This window comes from Peromyscus maniculatus, chromosome 5 (genome assembly GCF_049852395.1).
Source record: "Peromyscus maniculatus bairdii isolate BWxNUB_F1_BW_parent chromosome 5, HU_Pman_BW_mat_3.1, whole genome shotgun sequence".
NCBI classification, from domain to species: domain Eukaryota; kingdom Metazoa; phylum Chordata; class Mammalia; order Rodentia; family Cricetidae; genus Peromyscus; species Peromyscus maniculatus.
Genome location: NC_134856.1, coordinates 26,437,373 through 26,456,081, shown reverse-complemented (window position 1 = coordinate 26,456,081; position 18,709 = coordinate 26,437,373). Strand labels below are relative to the sequence as shown.

Sequence of the window (18,709 nt, the reverse complement as noted above, 5' to 3'; positions counted from 1 at the left end):
GAGTGAAACAAATGCAACATAAACTAAAGCAACACACCTTAAAAACAACACTCGACAACAGAGAGGCTCTAGTATATTTTGACACATTTAAGTAGAGGTTCTTTCTTTTTTTCTAGAAATTATGGCTCTGCTTACTTAAAACATTTTAAATACTTATTTTCTATGATCTTACTGATTTGAAGTAGTAATTTAAGAATTGAAGGTGAGAAAAATGAATGACTACCTTCTGTATCTTAAACGGATTCTTTCCTGTTGTCTTTCCCTTCATTTCAGTTATGGAGCATTGCTAGATATTTGTGACTCTACTGAAGACTCTCTCCAGAGGGTCTCCAGTATTCTACAGTGTGTGCTTTAACTTAATTAACTGAGGAGGGACTTAAAATGGACTTTCTCTTGATAGGAAACTGGCTTGGGGCCAAATGAAATTTTTTTTTTTTTTTTTTTTTTTTTTTTTTAAGACCGGGTTTCTCTGTGTAGCTTTGGAGCCTATTCTGGAACTCACTCTGTAGACCAGGTTGGCCTTGAATTCAGAGATCCACCTGCCTCTGCCTTCTGAGTGCTGAGATCAAAGGCGTGCGCCACCAATGCCCAACCCCAAATGAATTTTTTTTTTGCCCAAATTGATTTTATTTATATGCCATGCATTCTATTTTTTAAATTTTGCAACTTGGTGTTTAAAGAGGATTTTTATAAGGTATTGATGTGATTTTATAAGCAAAAATTACATATGCAGAAGAGATTCTCTAGATAGAAATGAGGCTTTTTCATTTTGGAATCTTTGTTTTAATTTCTCTTTGGCTTTATCATTTAATCTGTGCTACCTTTCTTCAAGATTAATGCTATCCAGTGAGAGCTTTCAAATAAAGACACTGTGGTTGGACTTTAAAATCTTTTTTTTTTTTTTTTTCCAGAGACAGGGTTCTCCTTATAGCCCTGGCTGTCCTGAAACTCTTTCTGTAGATCAGACTGGCCTTGAACTCAGAGATCCGCCTATCTCTGCTTCCTGAGTGCTGAGACTAAAGGCGTGTGCCACCACCTCCTGGTAAATCTTTTGTATTTTAGCATTATGTTTTTGCTTAATACTGTTTTGCTCTGTGAAAGGAAAATGACATGTAAAGAAATTTTTGTCGGAATAATAGAATAATATAGAGTTGATGTAACTAAACATTTTAGAAAAATCCAACAAAACTTAACAATTTGCTAATAATTCTGTCTCTTTTCAAAACTGTTGTGGAACTTTTTGTGCTTAAATATGAGCTGAAATAATTTCTTATACATATCTTGAAGGCACTCAAAGTTGTTTCTAAACTCTTGTTAGAAAAACAGCTTGCAGTGGGTGGTGGTGGTATGTGCCTTTAATCCTGGAGGCAGAGACAGGCAGATCTTTGAGTCTGAGTCCAGCTTGGTTACAAGAGATTTCTAAGACAGCCAGGGCTACACAGAGAAACCATGTCTTGAAAGAAGCCAAAAACAACAACAACAACGACAAAAAGTCAAGAAAAACAGCTTGCAAATTTAAGGTTAACTAGGATTTTTTCAACATATTTGAAAGTTGCCCTTTGGTTCACTGTTGGCATTTTTCCCCTCAAGTTTCTAGACTATAAGATTGAACATTTAAGTGAATTTTAAGCCTTGTTTTTAATCTTCAAATATTAAAAGGTGTTGCCAAGTGATTTTTCCTTCTATTTAAAGAGGTGTCTTGAAGTAGTCACTTCAATGCCTAAAGAGCTGTGATGATATTTTTTCTTTCTTCCATGTATGAGGACCTTTGTGTCTCTACTTGTCTTAAATTAGTAGCCCAGTTATGTGAACCCACATAGACAGAAGTGGTTAATAAGTCAGTTCTTCTGTTAAGATAATATCTACTGTTATTATTAGAATTCTATTAATATGTGTGCTAAAGTAAGAAGATGCAAGGCAGTATCCATTGAATTCAAATCTGCTCACATTTACTTTCTTATGGGCCTTATTTTAAATAGTTTGATATCAAGTTTGATGTAAAGTCTTAGGCAGTATATATAAACAATAAATCTTAGCTACCTAGCAAGTTCTAGTGCAGCCTAGACTACAGGGTTTGAGGACCTGTCTTAAAAAGATTTTAAAAGATTAATACATTTTTACCGGGTGTGTTGGTGGCGCACATCTTTAATTCTAGCACTTGGGAGGCAGAGACAGGTGGATCTCTGTGAGTTCGAGGCCAGCCTGGTCTACAGAGCGAGTTCCAGGACAGCCAAGGCTGTTACACAGAGAAACCCCATCTCAACAAAACAAAACAAAACACAAAAAAAAAAAGTAATACATTCTTTAAAGAAACGCCATAATAGTTACATAAAATAGGCATAATCATAATATTGGCATTAAAAACAGGCATAGACCAGGAGAATAAGATAGAGAGCCGCCGGGCGGTGGTGGCGCACGCCTTTAATCCCAGCACTCGGGAGGCAGAGCCAGGTGGATCTCTGTGAGTTCGAGGCCAGCCTGGACTACCAAGTGAGTCCCAGGAAAGGCGCAAAGCTACACAGAGAAACCCTGTCTCGAAAAACCAAAAAAAAAAATAAAAAAATAAAAAAAAAAAGATAGAGAGCCTAGAAGATATATGAAATCCGTATGTCTATAGTTAACTTGGTTCAGGGTGCTGGAAACACACAATGGAGAAAGATGTCATTCTAATGAATGGTCCTCAGAAAATTAGGCTTCTACGTGAAGAAGATTAGAACTAAATTCCAGTCTCTAAGCATATATAAAATCACTTCAAAGTTTACATGTAAGATGCAAAACTGTGAAGCATAAGGAAGTGCCTTAGGTTGGACATTGAAAAGGACAAGGGTTTTTGTTTTGTTTTGTTTTGGGTTTTGGTGGTGATAGGGTGTTAATATTCTTAAAGCCCAATAGACAAAAGAAAAATACAAATGGGATTGCTTCAAACTTAAAAGGTCCTTCAGAAAAACAGAGAAAAAAATCATCAGAATGAAAAAACAACTTATAAAAAAGGGAACAAATCCTTGCAATCTGTAATCTGATGAAGGTTTAGTATTGAATTTATAACCACAACCCCCCCAAACCAAAATACACACACACACACACACACACACACACACACACACACAAGAACCCACAGCCCAAGGGGCTAGACCTCAATGAATACCTGCTGTACTAACATTGGGAAGCTGAGGTGGAGAATCATGAGTTTGAGACTAGACTGTCACATAGTGAGTTCAAGGCCAGTTTGTACTACATGGCAGTCCTGGCTCCAAGAACAAAAACTAAAACAAAACGACACTCAAATGTCTAGCAGATACACAAAGAAATCCTACATATCCTAAGCTGTCAGTAGATACCTGTTCACTATAATTACCAGAAAGGAAAGGAGATCAGGTGCTTGTGAAGGTGAAGAGACCCTTGTATACCTCTGGGTGTGAATCAGTGTGGCGGTTCAAGAGGATGGAGTGGAAGCTCCTGCCATACACAGTGCAGCCATCACCCTTGCCTCACTGTGGCCATAACACCCAACAGGCAGAAGGAAGGTTGGTCTGCATCACTGTTTAGAACTTTTAGTTGATCGATGCTTGGCCTCCTGTGCTTGAGCGGAGCATCATGGCAACAGAAGTATGTGCAAAGGACAGATTGTAAACTTTGTACAGGGCAGGAAGAAGAGTGAGTGAGCCTAGAACCAAGCTAGGTTGTAACCTCCAAAGCCAGCTCCTACTGGTCTCTTTGTCAGCTAGGCTCCACCTCTTCAGAGTTCCACAGTCTCCCAGAGTATCTAGTAGCTAGGGGACAGGGGTGCAAGACACAAGCCTGTGGGAGACATTTAGATTCAAGTTGTAGTGCCATGGGATTCAACAATCTTGTTTTGCAGAGATAGATTCAAAAGAAGTAAAATCAGTGTTTGAAAAAGACACCTGTACTTGCTGTAGCTCTACTCATAATAGCCAAGGAGAAATGGCCGGAATGTTCATTAACTGACTCCAAAGAAAATGTGCTGTGGAACCCTGCTGTGCCATAAGAAGTGCTGTGGAACCCTGCTGTGCCATAAGAAGTGCTGTGGAACCCTGCTGTGCCATAAGAAGTGCTGTGGAACCCTGCTGTGCCATAAGAAGCAATGAAATGGTGGAACTGAGATGACGGAGCTAAGTGAAATAAGCCAGGCTCATGAAGACAAGCACTGGATGTTGTCACTCATACATGGAGTCTAAAAGTGGTTTATCTGATAGAACTTGAGGGGAGACTGGTGCTTACCAGAGGTCAGGGAGCATAGTGGTGAGAGTGAGATGAGTTGTTTTGACGATGGTGATAAGTTATAGTTAGGTAAGTGTAAGGAATTCTGGATGCAAAATAGGGTGCTGTAGAGGTCAGGACTGTCTTACAAAACCGAGAGAAAGGATTTTGTGTCCTTTCACTTCAAAGGAAAGGTAAATGCTTGCAGGAATCAGAATGTTTAACCTGATTTAAATATTATATAGTGTGTACTGTGTCAAAGCATCACATGATATGTCCTTAGAATAGTATATTTTTTTGTTTTATGTATCAGTTAAAAATTAAATATTTAGGCTACACCCCGTGCACGTCTTGGGCGTCGTCTTCCTTCCTTCCCGTGAGTGTTTCTTGGAGACCTGTGACTCGTCCCTGCTGATAGCAAGATGTCTTCAGGAAATGCAAAAATTGGGCATCCTGCCCCCAACTTCAAAGCCACAGCTGTTATGCCCGATGGACAATTCAAAGATATCAGCCTAAGTGAATACAAAGGAAAATATGTCGTATTCTTCTTTTATCCTCTTGATTTTGCTTTTGTATGCCCCACTGAAATCATTGCTTTCAGTGATAGGGCAGAAGAATTTAGGAAACTCAGTTGCCAAGTGATTGGAGCATCTGTGGATTCTCACTTCTGTCATCTTGCATGGATTAATACACCCGAGAAACAAGGAGGATTGGGACCCATGAACATTCATTTGGTATCAGATCCCAAGCGTACCATTGCTCAGGATTATGGAGTCTTAAAGGCTGATGAAGGTATCTCTTTCAGGGGCCTCTTTATTATTGATGATAAAGGTATCCTTCGACAGATCACTATAAATGATCTTCCTGTTGGCCGCTCTGTGGATGAGATTCTGAGACTAGTGCAGGCCTTCCAGGACACTGACAAGCATGGTGAAGTGTGCCCTGCTGGCTGGAAACCTGATGTCTGAAAGAGCAAAGAATATTTCTCTAAGCAGAAGTGAGCACTGGGCCATTTTTCTGCCAGGCTGTGTTGGTCAGCCAGAAGAAAATTTCTTGTACTCTATTCGTGCTTAAACAAAATGTAGTGTGATTCAAGACATCCCTTTCCTACAGTACTGGGGGCGGTTAGCTTTTCTTCCACTATTGGCAATAGCCTGAGGTTTGTTGTGAGTTGCAGAAATCAACCTGTTCTTTTTTTTAGTATCTATTAAATTTGGTCTCTGAAAAAAAATTAAATATTTAAAATCTAAATACACCTGAAAAGCTGTGAGAGCACATAGAATAGGATGAGCATAAGTCTGCACAGGTACCGAATAGAGTGGAGGCGCTCTCTGCAGGGGCGTGGGTTCAAAAGACAGGAAGCACAGCAGCATGGCGCAAGGACAGCTGGAGGTGCCTCAGCAGGCCTGGAGCTGGGGGGTGGGGCATCCGTGACCAGGAAGACTCACATCGCACAGTTATGTTTCCTGGCTCCTGACTTTACATTCTTAAAGGGAATGACAGCATATAAAAGTGCTTCCATGAAAATATGTAGGAGGCAGACGTCAAATCATGCTTACTGTCAGACTTGGGAGTTTAAATTTTAGATAATGTTGAATAGACAGTGCTACAGACCTGGCTGCTGACATCCTGGTGAAATTAGGATTTAGCCGAGGTTAGATCACTTCCAGAGTAAGGAATCATTGGAAGGAATGTGGGAGGCATTGTGACTGATGGCTGCCAGGGGTATACTGGGACCATGAATAGGTAAGGAGAAATGAGCATCTAGAATTCTCAGATTCTGGCAACTGGTTGGTTGTTACCCTGGTTGGGTATTACCGTTTACTAGGAATTGAGTGCAGGGTTAAAGAATGTGTACTGGGAGGGTGGAAAGAAAGGAATTAAGTAGATAAGATTAATTTTGGTCACTGATTTCTGGATTCCCCTCACATAGATTTGAGGATCATTAATGTGTAAGCAGCAGCTTAGAAGTGGCATTAGCTCATACAGGGAGCATATTAGTAGGAAAGAACTAATTAGGGCTGGGTCCATGGAAATGCCAGTACACACTCAGTGGCCCTTATTCAGAGTCTTGGCACTAAAAGTACTTAGGACTTATGATTTAAAAAATAAAAGGACTAAAATGAAATTCACTTATTCTTCATATATACATAGTATGAAAGGAATCTTATGACTATTTTAGTAATTTTGTCTTAAAAGTTTTATTCTGTGGAAGTTTTCACTTACAAAGTTGTCAGTACGTGGAGTATTTGGGATTTTAGATTTTTGGATTAGGGATACTCAATCTGTATTTGTACCACACAGGATGATTTTGAAGGACATTCTTGTGTGTGCGTACGTGGAGAAAGAGACAGAGAGACAGAGACAGGGAGACAGAGACCGACAGGGTCAGCACATGCTGCAGTGTGCATGTGAAGGTCAGAGGACAACTTTGTGGGTGGTTCTCTGCTTCTGTCTTTACGTAGGTTCCTGGGATCACACTCAGGTGTTCAGACTTGCATTTGGGGCCTCTGGTTCCTGGAGATATGGACACAACTGAGCCACCTTGCTAGCCCTAAGGTCACTACCCCACCACCTGTCACTATTTATTTATTTATTCATCCTGTTTTTTTTTTTTTTTTTTTTTTTTGAGACAGGAGTTTTCTATGTAGCCTTGGCTGTCCTGGAACTCACTCACTCTGTACACCAGGCTGGCTTCAAGATCAGAGATCTGCCTGCCTTTGCCTCTCAAGTGCTGGGATTAAAGGTGTGTGTGCACTACTACTACTACTACTACTACTACTACCACCACCACCACCACCACCACCACCACCACCACCACCACCACCACCACCACCACTACCACCTCTGAGGTCACTTTTTTCCTTAGCCATTACAGAACTGCTGCTGCTTGTATGCAGAGTGGTAACAATAACAGCCAAAGAGCAAGAAAACAAAATATGGTAACTTTGTTTACATGAGGATGAAGTATATTTTGATAGAAATACATACTTACTTTCAAAAGTAAAGCTGATGTGATTTCAGAGATACAGATTACCAATTACTTTTGCCCTCACCCATTTGCCTCAAGAACTTACTCTGTCCAGCCGCTGGCCCAGAACTCATGGTCCACATGTTCCTGCCCTCCTAGGGCTAGGAGGACAGTGCATGCATCAGACTGAGCTCAGCTCATCTTGGAGGGCACCAGACAGCCCAGCCAAGCAGGGAGAGTGGATGTGCAGCTGGAACCTAGCACAAAAATTCACTCAATTTTTTAGTATATAGGTTGGCCAGTAACCCGTGCTTGTCTAGCTTGTTTCAAAATTATCCAGAAAAAATGGATTTTCTTTTGTAGACATTGAAAAAATTTTAATTGTAAAATTTACCATCATATATTAAAGTTAAAATATATAGTTCAGTAGTACAACAAATGTTCAGCACTTTTATCTTCAAAACTGATATTCTGTACTTGTTAAATCATAGCTTTCCATTTCTCTCTGTAGCTCTCATGGATTTGTGTAGTCTTTTCTGGTTTTATGAATTTGACTATGCTAGATACCTTTATGTAAGAGAAATGATGCAATATTTGTGTTTTGTGATTGACTGTTATTCACTTAGCATGATGTCTTAGGCATATGACTGAATTTTTCTCCTCTTAAGTCTAGAATATTTCATTATACACTCATGACATTTTGCTTATTTCTATCTAGTAGATACCTGCATTGATCCCACCTGTTGTCAGTTTAAGGATTGATGCTGCTGTAGATGCAAGTGTGCTCGTCTCTAGACCTAGCTTTTAACTCCTTGGGTGTATACTCAGAAGCAGGATTGATGGATCTTGTGATAGGTGTGGTTTTTTTTTTGTTTTGTTTTGTTTTCCTTATAAATTTGACTTACAAGAAATAGAAGCAAAGTTAGCAGCAGCAAGAGGTTGGTGAGGGAAGGAGATGTATGTAGGCTTGGGTAGGTAAGATGAAGGACTATGTAAAAACTACAGTTTTTAGAGTTAGAATACAGCAAACTGTAAGCTAAGGGAAGCTGTAGTACACATAGATTGAATTGGGTAGATGCAAGCACAGAAATAGATACACAGGCATGGGAAAAGTTTTGTGTCTATAATAGGTTTATTTACTGACCTCCCATACCCGGTCACTTTTCTTTTTTGTTCCCATGGGTAAATATAAAATTTTCACAAAACCCCTGGGTTAATCAGCTTTCAATTGCTATAACAAACATACGTGAGACAGTCAACTTAGGAAGAGGAAAGGTTGATTTGGGCTCACAGTTGGGGAGATTACAGTCCATGGCAAATTCTTTTGCTTTGCAGTCCATGGCAAGGCATCGGGTCTTGGTGTAGAGCAGGTAGATGTTCACATCATAGCTGGAAGCGAAAGAGAGAAGAGGGAGTGATAAGGGTCCCAAGATGCCCTTCAAGAACATGTCCCAATGTCTGGAAAATCTTCTGCTAAATTTTCCCTCTTTTTAATACAATTTTAAGGATTTGTTTTTTAATTATGTCTATGAGTGTGTAGGTATGTGCACTTGAGTGCAGAGGTCACAAGAAGGCTTCAGGTTCCCTAGAGCTGGAGTTACAGGAGGTTGTGAGCCAGCCATTGTGCATGGTAGGAGCCAAACTCAGGTCCTCTGCAAGAGCAGTATGTGCTCTTAACCACTGAGTCATCTCACTAACCCAGAACCTATTCCTCCCTTTTTTTTTCCCTCAACATTTCCTTATTTTATTTATGTGTATGAGTGTTGTGGTGGTTTGAATGAAAATGACCCTACAGGCTCATAGGGACTGGCACTATTGGGAGGTGTGGCTTTGTTGGAGGAAGTGTGTCATTGGAGGAGGGCTTTGAGGTATCAGGTGTTCAAGCCATGCCCAGTGTGGCAGTCTCTCTCTGCTGCTGTGGATCTAGACGTAGAACTCTCAGCTCCTTCTCCAGCACCATGTCTGCCTGCGTGCTGCCATGCTTCCCTCCATATCAATAATGGACTGAACCTCTGAAGTGTAAGCCCACCCGAAATGAATGCTTTTCTTTATAAGAGTTGCTGTGGTCATGGTGTCTTTTCACAGCAATAAAACCCTAAGACAGGTATTTTTCCTTCATGTATGTATGTGCACCACGTCTGCTCTGTTGTACCCAAAGTCTGGGTCCCCGAAGGATCACCAAGAGACCTAATCTGATGCAAAAACAAAGTCTTTAATACAAGTTAACTCCAGCCTCTCTGTCCAACTGAGGCAGCAGCAGAGTAAGAGAGAGACTTTGAGCAGCACAGGGTGAGGGTATTTATAGTGGCTAGAGTGGGAGGAGGGGGCTTGGGGGATTCTAAGACCACCTAGTTACAGACCTGGGGTTGGATCCAGCCCTGGTAAGGAGTACCTGGACTGAGCTGATTGGCTGTCTTGGGTCTAAAAAATTGTAACATTGTAGCTTCAGCACCTAGAGTTGGAGTTCATGGCTCCTGATAGATAGGCCCTTCTCTATATGTGTGTGTGTGTGTGTGTGTGTGTGTGTGTGTGTGTGTGTGTGTGTGTGTGTGTGTGTGTGTGTGTCTTGGGTCTAAAAAATTGTAACATTGTAGCTTCAGCACCTAGAGTTGGAGTTCATGGCTCCTGATAGATAGGCCCTTCTCTATATGTGTGTGTGTGTGTGTGTGTGTGTGTTTGTGTGTGTGTGTGTGTGTGTGTGTGTGTGTGTGTGTGTATGTGTGTGTGTGTGTGTTGGGGGGTGTTTATGGCTTCTTATTGGCCCTTCCCTATGGGGCAGGGCGTAAGCTAGGGCAAATGTCAGAGGCAGTCAGGAGGTAAGGAGTGGGGGCACTTCCTGCTCAGGCCTCTTTGCTATGCCTGCAATTCTGCTGAAGCCTGGGTCTCTCATGCACCTGATGCCCATGGAGGCCAGAAGAGGGCTTTGGATCCCTGGGCACTGGAGTTACAAATGGCTGTAAAGCCACTGTGTGGGTGCTGGGAACTGAACCTGGGTCCTCTGGAAGAGCAGTCATTTCTCTTAACTGCTGAGCCATCTCTGTAGCCCCAAGAACCCACTTCTTACAGTTTCCATAGCACTAAGCTGGGGACTAAACCTTTAACACATGGCCGTACTAGCATAGCCCTCTTACCCTAAGTAATGTGGTGACTTGTGTTTTTTGTTTTATTGAAACAGGATCTTACTAGTCCAGGTTGGCTTGAAACTCTTAGTCTTCTTGCTTAAGCCTCCTGAGTGATGAGATTGCAGGCATAAGCCACCATGAGTGGCTCCTTTTTCCTTCCTTTCTTCCTTCCTTCCTTCCTTTCCTTCTTTTCTTTATTAGAGATAGTGTTTTCCTGTATAGCCCAGGCTCACCTCCAACTTACTTTGTAGCCCAGGCTGGCCTTGAACATAGGCTTCTTTTGTCTCAGTCTCCTGAGTACTGGTGAGTGAGTTGAAGGAACTGCAGCAACTCTTCACATCTACTCACTGTAGCATTTATAGCTTAATTGAAGAGTTCATTCCAGCACTTTTCTTTTTTCTCTCAGCTTGTTTCACATGTTTAGGTAAGTAAAGGATCTTTGGAGCTTCAGTTTTCAAACGAAGAAATGAAGCTTGGGCTGTAAGACTGTGGATAGAAGGCCGTGACTGTTTCTCTTTCATAAAGGAATTAAGAAAAGTCACTATACAAGGATTTGTAGGTATTTGGAAATCTTTTCTCTTGTGCTTAAAGTTAAAGTTGATGAACAGAAATAGTAACTCAGCCATTTTACCTGTGTTTTTAGAATAAAGATTCTACATTCTAATTAGTTTAGGAATGGGTCACAGCCAGTTTTGATTTGGGTGCTTAATCAAGTAGGCAGAGGCAGTAGGTGTGGAAGACTTGAGAGGTGAAGGGGAAGGGGTGGAGAGAAACAGTGAGAGGAAGGAAATAGCACTGCATGCCATGGCACACCTTGGAGGTCAGTGGATGACCTTGAGGCCTGTCTTACTTTGCTTTCTTTTGCTGTGATAAACATCATGGCCAAAAAGCAACTTGGGGAGGAAAGTGTTTATTTCATCTTAAAGCTTGTAGTTCATCAGTGGAGGAAGTCGGCAGGAACTAAAGCAGAGGCCATGGAGGAACAGACTTGCTCAGCCTGACTTCTTATAGCACACAGGACCACCTGCCCAGGGATGGTACCACCCCTGGTGGGCTGGGCCCTTCCACATTGATCATTAAGAAAATGACTCACAGACTTGCTTATAGGCAATTTGGTGGAGGCATCTTCTCAATGAAGGTTTCCTGTTCCCAGTGGCTCCAGTGTGTGTCAGGCTGACACAGGGGTAGCTAACACAGTTGAGCAGAGTCTCCTGTCCACTGCACATGCACGGCTGTGCTTCTCCTCTCTGCCTCCATTAGCAGTCAGGTTACAGACTCACATACTGGGATGTTTGGCCTTGTGGAAGCTCTGGGGTCAGGCACAGGTCCTCGTGCTTCCCGGAAGCACTACACTCACTCAACCGTCTCTGCAGCCCTCAAAGAACTAGTAACAAAAGAAGGTCTGGTTTTGACTAAATTCCATAGGGAAATGGTTCAGATAGTGTTGGTTATGTAACCTAATAAAAATACTTACAGTTTAAAAATGTTTTGATATGTGTACACATTGCAAAACAATAAATAAAACATGCTAGCATATGCTTTCCTTCACATACGTTTTGTGTACCTGTATGCATGTAAAGCCAGAGGACAGCCTTAGATGTTCTTCCTCAGGTGTTTCTCAACCCCCATCACATTTTGAGACAGGGTCTCTCGCTGACCTGGAGGTTATCAAATAGGCTAGGATGCTGGCTAGCGGGCCCCAAAGATCCATCTTCCTCTGCCTCCCCAGTGCCAGGATGACAAGCATGTGTCAGTGTGTCCAGCTTTTTTATGTGAGTCCTGGGAGGGATCTAACTCAGTTCCTCGTGTTTGCACATTAAGTACTTTACCGACTCTTAACACCTCCTTCCTGCCTGCCGGCCTGCCTACCTTCCTTCCTTCCTTCCTTCCTTCCTTCCTTCCTTCCTCCCTCCCGCCCGCCTGCCTTCTTTCCTTCCTGTCTTCCTGTCTGTCTGCCTGCCTGCCTTCCTTCTTTCCTTCCTTCCTGTCTGCCTGCCTGCCTGCCTGCCTTCCTTCCTTTCTATTTTTCTTTTTCTCCTCTTCCTCCTTCCTCTTCCTCCTCCTCCTCTTGTTTTTGTCCTCTTCCTCTTTTTCTTCTTTCTTCTGTATTGAGAACTAATGGCTCATTCGGTAAGGGTGCTTGCTGGCAAACTTGATGACCTGAGTTCATTACCTGAGACCCATGTGGTTAGAAGGAGAGAGCTGACTGCCATACATTTTTCTCCCCATCCCTGACATATACAATAAATAAGCAAATGTAAAAACCCCCACTGTCTTAGTAATTTCAAGTATAGAATATATTACTATGCATAGTTCCTTGATGGAACAAGATCTCTTGAACTGATTTTGTGCCCTTTGAATAGCATCTTCCCAACCCCCAGACCTCTAATCTCTGGCACCCACCTCTCTACCCTCTGGTTTTATGTATGTGTGTATTTACATTTATTTCTTTTGAATTTTAATTAGTATATAAAGTATTCAGTTCCATAAGACACTTAAAGCTAGGTTCCACATGTGAGAGAAGGCCGACAGTACTTGCCTGAGTTTGGATTATTTCATTGTCTTTGTTAGGGTTTCCATTGCTGTGATAAAGCTCCATGACCAAAAGGAAGTTGGGAAGGAAAGGGATTATTTGGTTTACACTTCCACAGCACTGTTCATCACTAAAGGAAGTCAGGACAGGAACTCAAACAGTGCAGGAACTTGGAGGCAGGAGCTGATATAGAGGTCATGGAGGGGAGCTGCTTACTGGCTTGCTTCACATGGCTTTCTCAGCCTGCTTTCTTATGGAACTTAGGACCATCAGCCCAGGAGTGGTATCATTCACAATACACTGGGCCCTCCCCCATTGATCACTAATTAATAAAATGCTGTATAGGTTTGTTTACAACCTGATCTTATGGAGGCATTTTCTTAATTGAGGTTCCCTCTTCTCAGATGATTAGCTTGTGTCCAGTTGACATAAAACTATGCAGCACACTCAATATAATATCTTCCTCATCCATTCATTTTTCTGAGAATTACATTTTTTCTTTGTGACTGAATAAAATTCGATTGCATACAAATAAGTTTTCATAATCTATTCACACTGATGGGCATCTAGGCTAGTCCTGTTTTCTTGCTATTGTGAGTAGAGTACAAATAAGTAGGGATTTGCAAATGTCTCTGTTGTAGTTTCTTGATTTCACATTTAGTAATATTCACATGTAGTAATATTTCACCCTGATTTTTAAAAATATCCAAATTAAAATAACATATTCTTTTTAACTTACAGTTTTCAATTTGGACTGAATTAACTAACCCAAATAATCAGGCTATGGAAATGCCTCTGAAATTAAGGAAAAGGTACTATGCAATTATTTAATAGTGGACGATTTCCCTAGACTGTTTCAGGGAGAGTAGAACATTTTGCAGCTCCCAATTTTGACTCTGCTTCTCATTTTGCCTATATTGAATCTGGGCAGTGTGTGTTGTTTACATACATAGTATCATGGGTTTTGTTTGTTTGTTTGTTTGTTTGTTTTTGAGACAGGGTTTCTCTGTATAGTTTTGGTGCCTGTCCTGGATCTCACTCTGTAGATCAGGCTGGCCTCAAACTCACAGAGATCTGCCTGGTTCTGCCTCCTGAGTGCTGGGATTAAAGGCTAGTGTCGTTATTTTCAGTAATAACCATACACATGACTCTGGCTTTTGACATATTCATTGAAATTTATGAGAAAATGAATTAGCCCTATAAACCATAATACGTTTGTTTTCATTGTCCACTGAGCATTATATACATTTTATATGTGATTGTCAAACCTCAAAATTTAATCTTGAAACTTTATTTCCTATTTCATGAATTGCTAAAGAGGTTTTACCTATAAAATATGTCTGTGAAATAACTGATGCCAGTTGCTTTAAGACGTAGTCTTGGGTCTGTGAATTGTTCTTGCAAGAGTTAAAATTCCCACACTTTTATTGTTATTTTAAAATTAGGAACTGCCTGAAAAGTATGCCTGTTCTTTTGCAATTGTAAATATTCTGTATTGACTGCAGCATTGCATAAGTTTGATTTTATAGAATATCTAGAATTTCTTTTTATTGTTAATCCGTAGACATATAAGGAGTAGGAGAGAAAGGAATGTATGCCAACTTCCTTAGCCCCCAATAGATGATATAACCATTGTTTCTATACTAAAAATTTGCATATGTGCTTACGTGAGTTTAATAATGGGCTTTAGCAAGCTAGTCTTTAAGTAGAAGAATCTCTGTACTGTGTCAGAACCAGGAATGACACTCACTTTAAGTGCTAGGAACAAAATTGGACCTATTAAATAACTGTGTGTGTGTGTGTGTGTGTGTGTGTGTGTGTGTGTGTGTGTGTGTGTGTGATATTTGCTAGCTCCCATCATGGCTGAGTAGCTGTCTTACTTACTAGACTCAGTTACTATTTACACGTTTGTCCTTCCTGCGGTGTCTCCTGATATTTAATTTAAAAACAGTGAAGAGGGCATCTGTTTCAGCTTTAGTGAAGAGCAGGACTACAGGCAAATTAGTTCTTAAATTATCTGTTTTATGGCTCTACTTTTTGATAGAACCTTGTGCTCTTAGAGACAATAATGATAAAGGGAGTTAAGTATACTTCCAGGGAACCTAGACAATTGCTAACTTACGTCTCATCATGGCCCAAAGATGAGAAACTCTGGTTCAGTATAGGAAGGCATCTTAGAGGGTAAGCACAGATTGAGGAATGAGAAGAAATCCCCCCTCCCCTTTTTGACTTTAGTATTTAGGTAGGAACTGTTTTATGTTTAAGATTATAGAAGGGCAAGATCATACAAAAATTATGCTCAGCTAGTTGATAAAATCTTGTTGGGAAATGTTAGTCTCATTAATTATTTTAAAAAGTCATTTCACCATTTCTCTGAGGCTTGTCAGTGAGATTTTGAGGGGTGATCCTGGCTTTGGAATACCTTTTTTTGCATGAAAAGTTGCCTTGTGTTGGGAAGGAATTGCTTAATACAAATTTGGAATTAATATCTGAGAATTTTCTCTTAATTGAAGTCCAGATTATCAGGGCATGGAATTCCCATGACTCACTGAACTCTATTTAACCTGAGGTATTGTGGTCACAGTGTACTCACCATTGGACTCCAAGTTCTCAACCTTGGCTTATGGGAGTGGGGAGTCCAGTCTGTTTCATCATCTGCAATCTGGGATTTAAGTATTGTTTTCAGAGTAGGACAGAAGGATGAGACTCAAGCCAGAGAAGGAACAGGTTTCTAGATTGTCTTTGCCACATGCTGCTTGATGGTTGGAGTCTGTCAGATCAGAATTGGAATCTTGGTATTATCACTTGTTTATTTTGTAATATAGAAGAGTATCTCTGTCTTTTTAAATTTTCAGTATTTACTTTAAAAAACTGAGATTCACAGTTCCTACCCTGTTTAATAACTGAAGATTAGATGCGATATGTCATGTAGACATCCATCATAAATTGAGCAATAGTGGATGCTCAGTCTCAGTCATATGCTGTTGTCCTCTCCACTAGTGAGAGTGGATCTCAGTCATATGCTGTTGTCCTCTCCACTAGTGAGAGTGGATCTCAGTCATATGCTGTTGTCCTCCCCACTAGTGAGAGTGGATCTCAGTCATATGCTGTTGTCCTCTCCACTAGTGAGAGTGGATCTCATTCATATGCTGTTGTCCTCTCCACTAGTGAGAGTGGATCTCAGTCATATGCTGTTGTCCTCCCCACTAGTGAGAGTGGATCTCAGTCATATGCTGTTGTCCTCTCCACTAGTGAGAGTGGATCTCAGTCATATGCTGATGTCCTCTCCAGCTTCTCCCTTTGGCTTTGTGTTGGCTGCTGCTCTAGCCTTACTCTCACTTGGCTGCTGGAGGCTGCCCAGAGCTGAATAAAAATGTCTTATCTGTATCAAGGTCTGATCAAGGAAAATAAGTAGATTGTTGGGTTCCCTGGCACTGGATACAACTTTGAAGTGTTACTTGTTGACTTTTAAAAATCATTACTATTCGGCATTTGGTGTCCACCCCAACAGCTCATCTGCTTCTTACACAAATACAGGTGGTCTATTGGTTTTGGATAGCACAGATTTAATCCATTGAAACCACACTCTGAGTGAATTTCTGTTGTGTGTAAAGGAACAGTTAAGCAGTTTCAATCCATTTCATGTTGTCCACTTACTAAGACAAAGTCCAGCAGAACCCTGGTGGAATCATTTTGTCGGAGCGTTGATCTTGTGGTAGGGGAGCTCTTGCTTTTGAGTCTTTCTTGTACTTTGTTCTCCAAGTGTTTTGTGTTTGAGAGTCGTTTTTATTGGCATCATTTTAAAAATAAAGCTGACTTAGTAGTGTGGACAACTTTGGGTTTTACTTCTGAGTACTTCTCCTTTTCTTGAGGAATGTGCTATTTTTAGTTGGTAATCCAAAATTTATAGCAATAAATTAATACAATAAGGGATATAAATGGGAAAAAGTTTTTAAAAAGAAGTGATTTATTTGCATCTTAACTGTTGAGACTGTCAAGATATAACCAAGCTAAAAGTTTTAGAAAAGGTCTGTCTTTCCTAATCGTACATTTATTTTCCTAAACTTTTCTGCTAAACAATGAATGAAGCTGTGAGAGTCATCTTAGCATTCTAAAGGTGGGGAAGCTGGCAGAAGTGTTCAGGGCATGCCTCTTGAGCATCGTTTAAAAATTATTAAAAACAAAAACAACCCAGCAATCCAGACAACAGTTATGACCTCTGAAAAATCATTCTTAGAAAGAAATTGACACCTTGACACCAGAGGCATTAGTACAGCTTTTATGTTTTATGGTCTGGAATAATGAATAGTACTTTTTGCCTTAGAGACTGATGTGTGATAGTTTGTGTCTGTGCATGTGAGCAGGTATGTGGGTGCAAGTATATGTGGACAGTCACATGCACATTTGTATCTCTTAGTGTACTTGAGAAGGAAGAAATATAAAAAGTGGCAATGTTTAATCACCATTAATACAAGTTTGATATTGATTTAACCGTATGGGTGTCAAACACCCTCACTTAGTCATTAATCTTCAAGGCATTCTCATCAGTAATTGAGTACAACCCTTTTCTGGAATGGCGTTAGATCTTCGCACTGATGACAGCGGCGGAAGATCAAGGATCAGCTGACACATTAGGCCCAGTGACCAGGTGAACTAGGTAGAACTGGTTTCAAATCCTAGTTTCCCACTTACTAGCTATGTGGAACCTGAAGTCACATTTGATGTGCTTGTTCATATTGTTTGTCCTATAATAAGCACTCAGTAAACATACTTTTTTGTTTTGTTTTGGTTTTTGGTTTTTCAAGACAAGGTTTCTCTGTGTAGCTTTGGTGCCTGTGCTGGAACTCACTCTGTAGACCAGGATGGCTTCGAACTCACAGAGATCCGCCTGCCTCTGCCTCCCTAGTGCTGGGATTAAAGGCGTGTGCCACCACCGCCCAGCTGTCACATACTTTTATGTGCTTTAAAAATATAAATAATGCTTGATAACTTAGAGGTTTTGTTACTGTGTGAAATAGAACAGACACTTCTTTTCATATAAAGTTTCAGAGAAGTAGCAGTGCTTTCTTGACTTGGGGACAAATCTTGATGAGGATATTGTAACTGCATGTATAGGTCTCTTCTACAGTTTCCATCAAATAATGCATCATTGACTTGGAACAAATTATATAGCTATAGATTGTTAAGATAAAATCTCCTTGGATGGCCAGTATTGTTATGTTTCCGAGTTTATAGCTTATGAACAGGCCCACTTGAATAACTAACCATTAACATCATATAACTCCTGGAATGCTGTAATTCAATTAGTGGGCTGTCGATGAACATGGGTCATGGTGGACAAGAATTGAGGAAAGGAAATATAAAGGATACGAGGTACATTTGGGGGAGGAATAAATCAGGCAAAAATGTTACAGGAAGCTCATTTAAAAATGTTTTTAACCATCTTTAATCTCAAAAAGTAGTGAAATAGTGTATTTGAATTTCTTAAAGAGTAGTGTGTGTGTGTGTGTGTGTGTGTGTGTGTGTATGTGCACATTTGATCTGTACTTTTTTGTCTATGTTAGTGACTGATGTTAATATTGCAGTGAGCTCTTTTTTGAATGGTAAGCAAAGAAGTGGAGTTTTATCTTGAAGCTCATCTTAGATAATATGAATCCCTAAAATAACAGGAGATTTTTGTCCCGTAGTATATAAATGGGTTTCAAAAATAGTGATAGAAAAAGATTTGTAATGGAAAGAATTGATGGTGTATTTCACCTAGAGTAAGGAAGACAATGTGTAATAAGGGATTTTGTGGTTTTACAGCTCAGTGCATGTGTTTGAAAGCTGGTCTCTCAGCAACGTGGGTGGCAGGTTATGCTACCA

The 18,709-nt window shown here is 40.5% G+C and overlaps 1 protein-coding gene and 1 pseudogene across 1 annotated transcript in view; both read left to right on the top strand.

Moving 5' to 3' along the window:
• Anapc10 (anaphase promoting complex subunit 10) overlaps positions 1-18,709 on the top strand; it is a 65,218-nt gene that overhangs the window by 33,196 nt on the left and 13,313 nt on the right. The window lies entirely within an intron of this gene.
• Positions 4,613-5,201, top strand: LOC102924810 (peroxiredoxin-1 pseudogene; annotated as a pseudogene).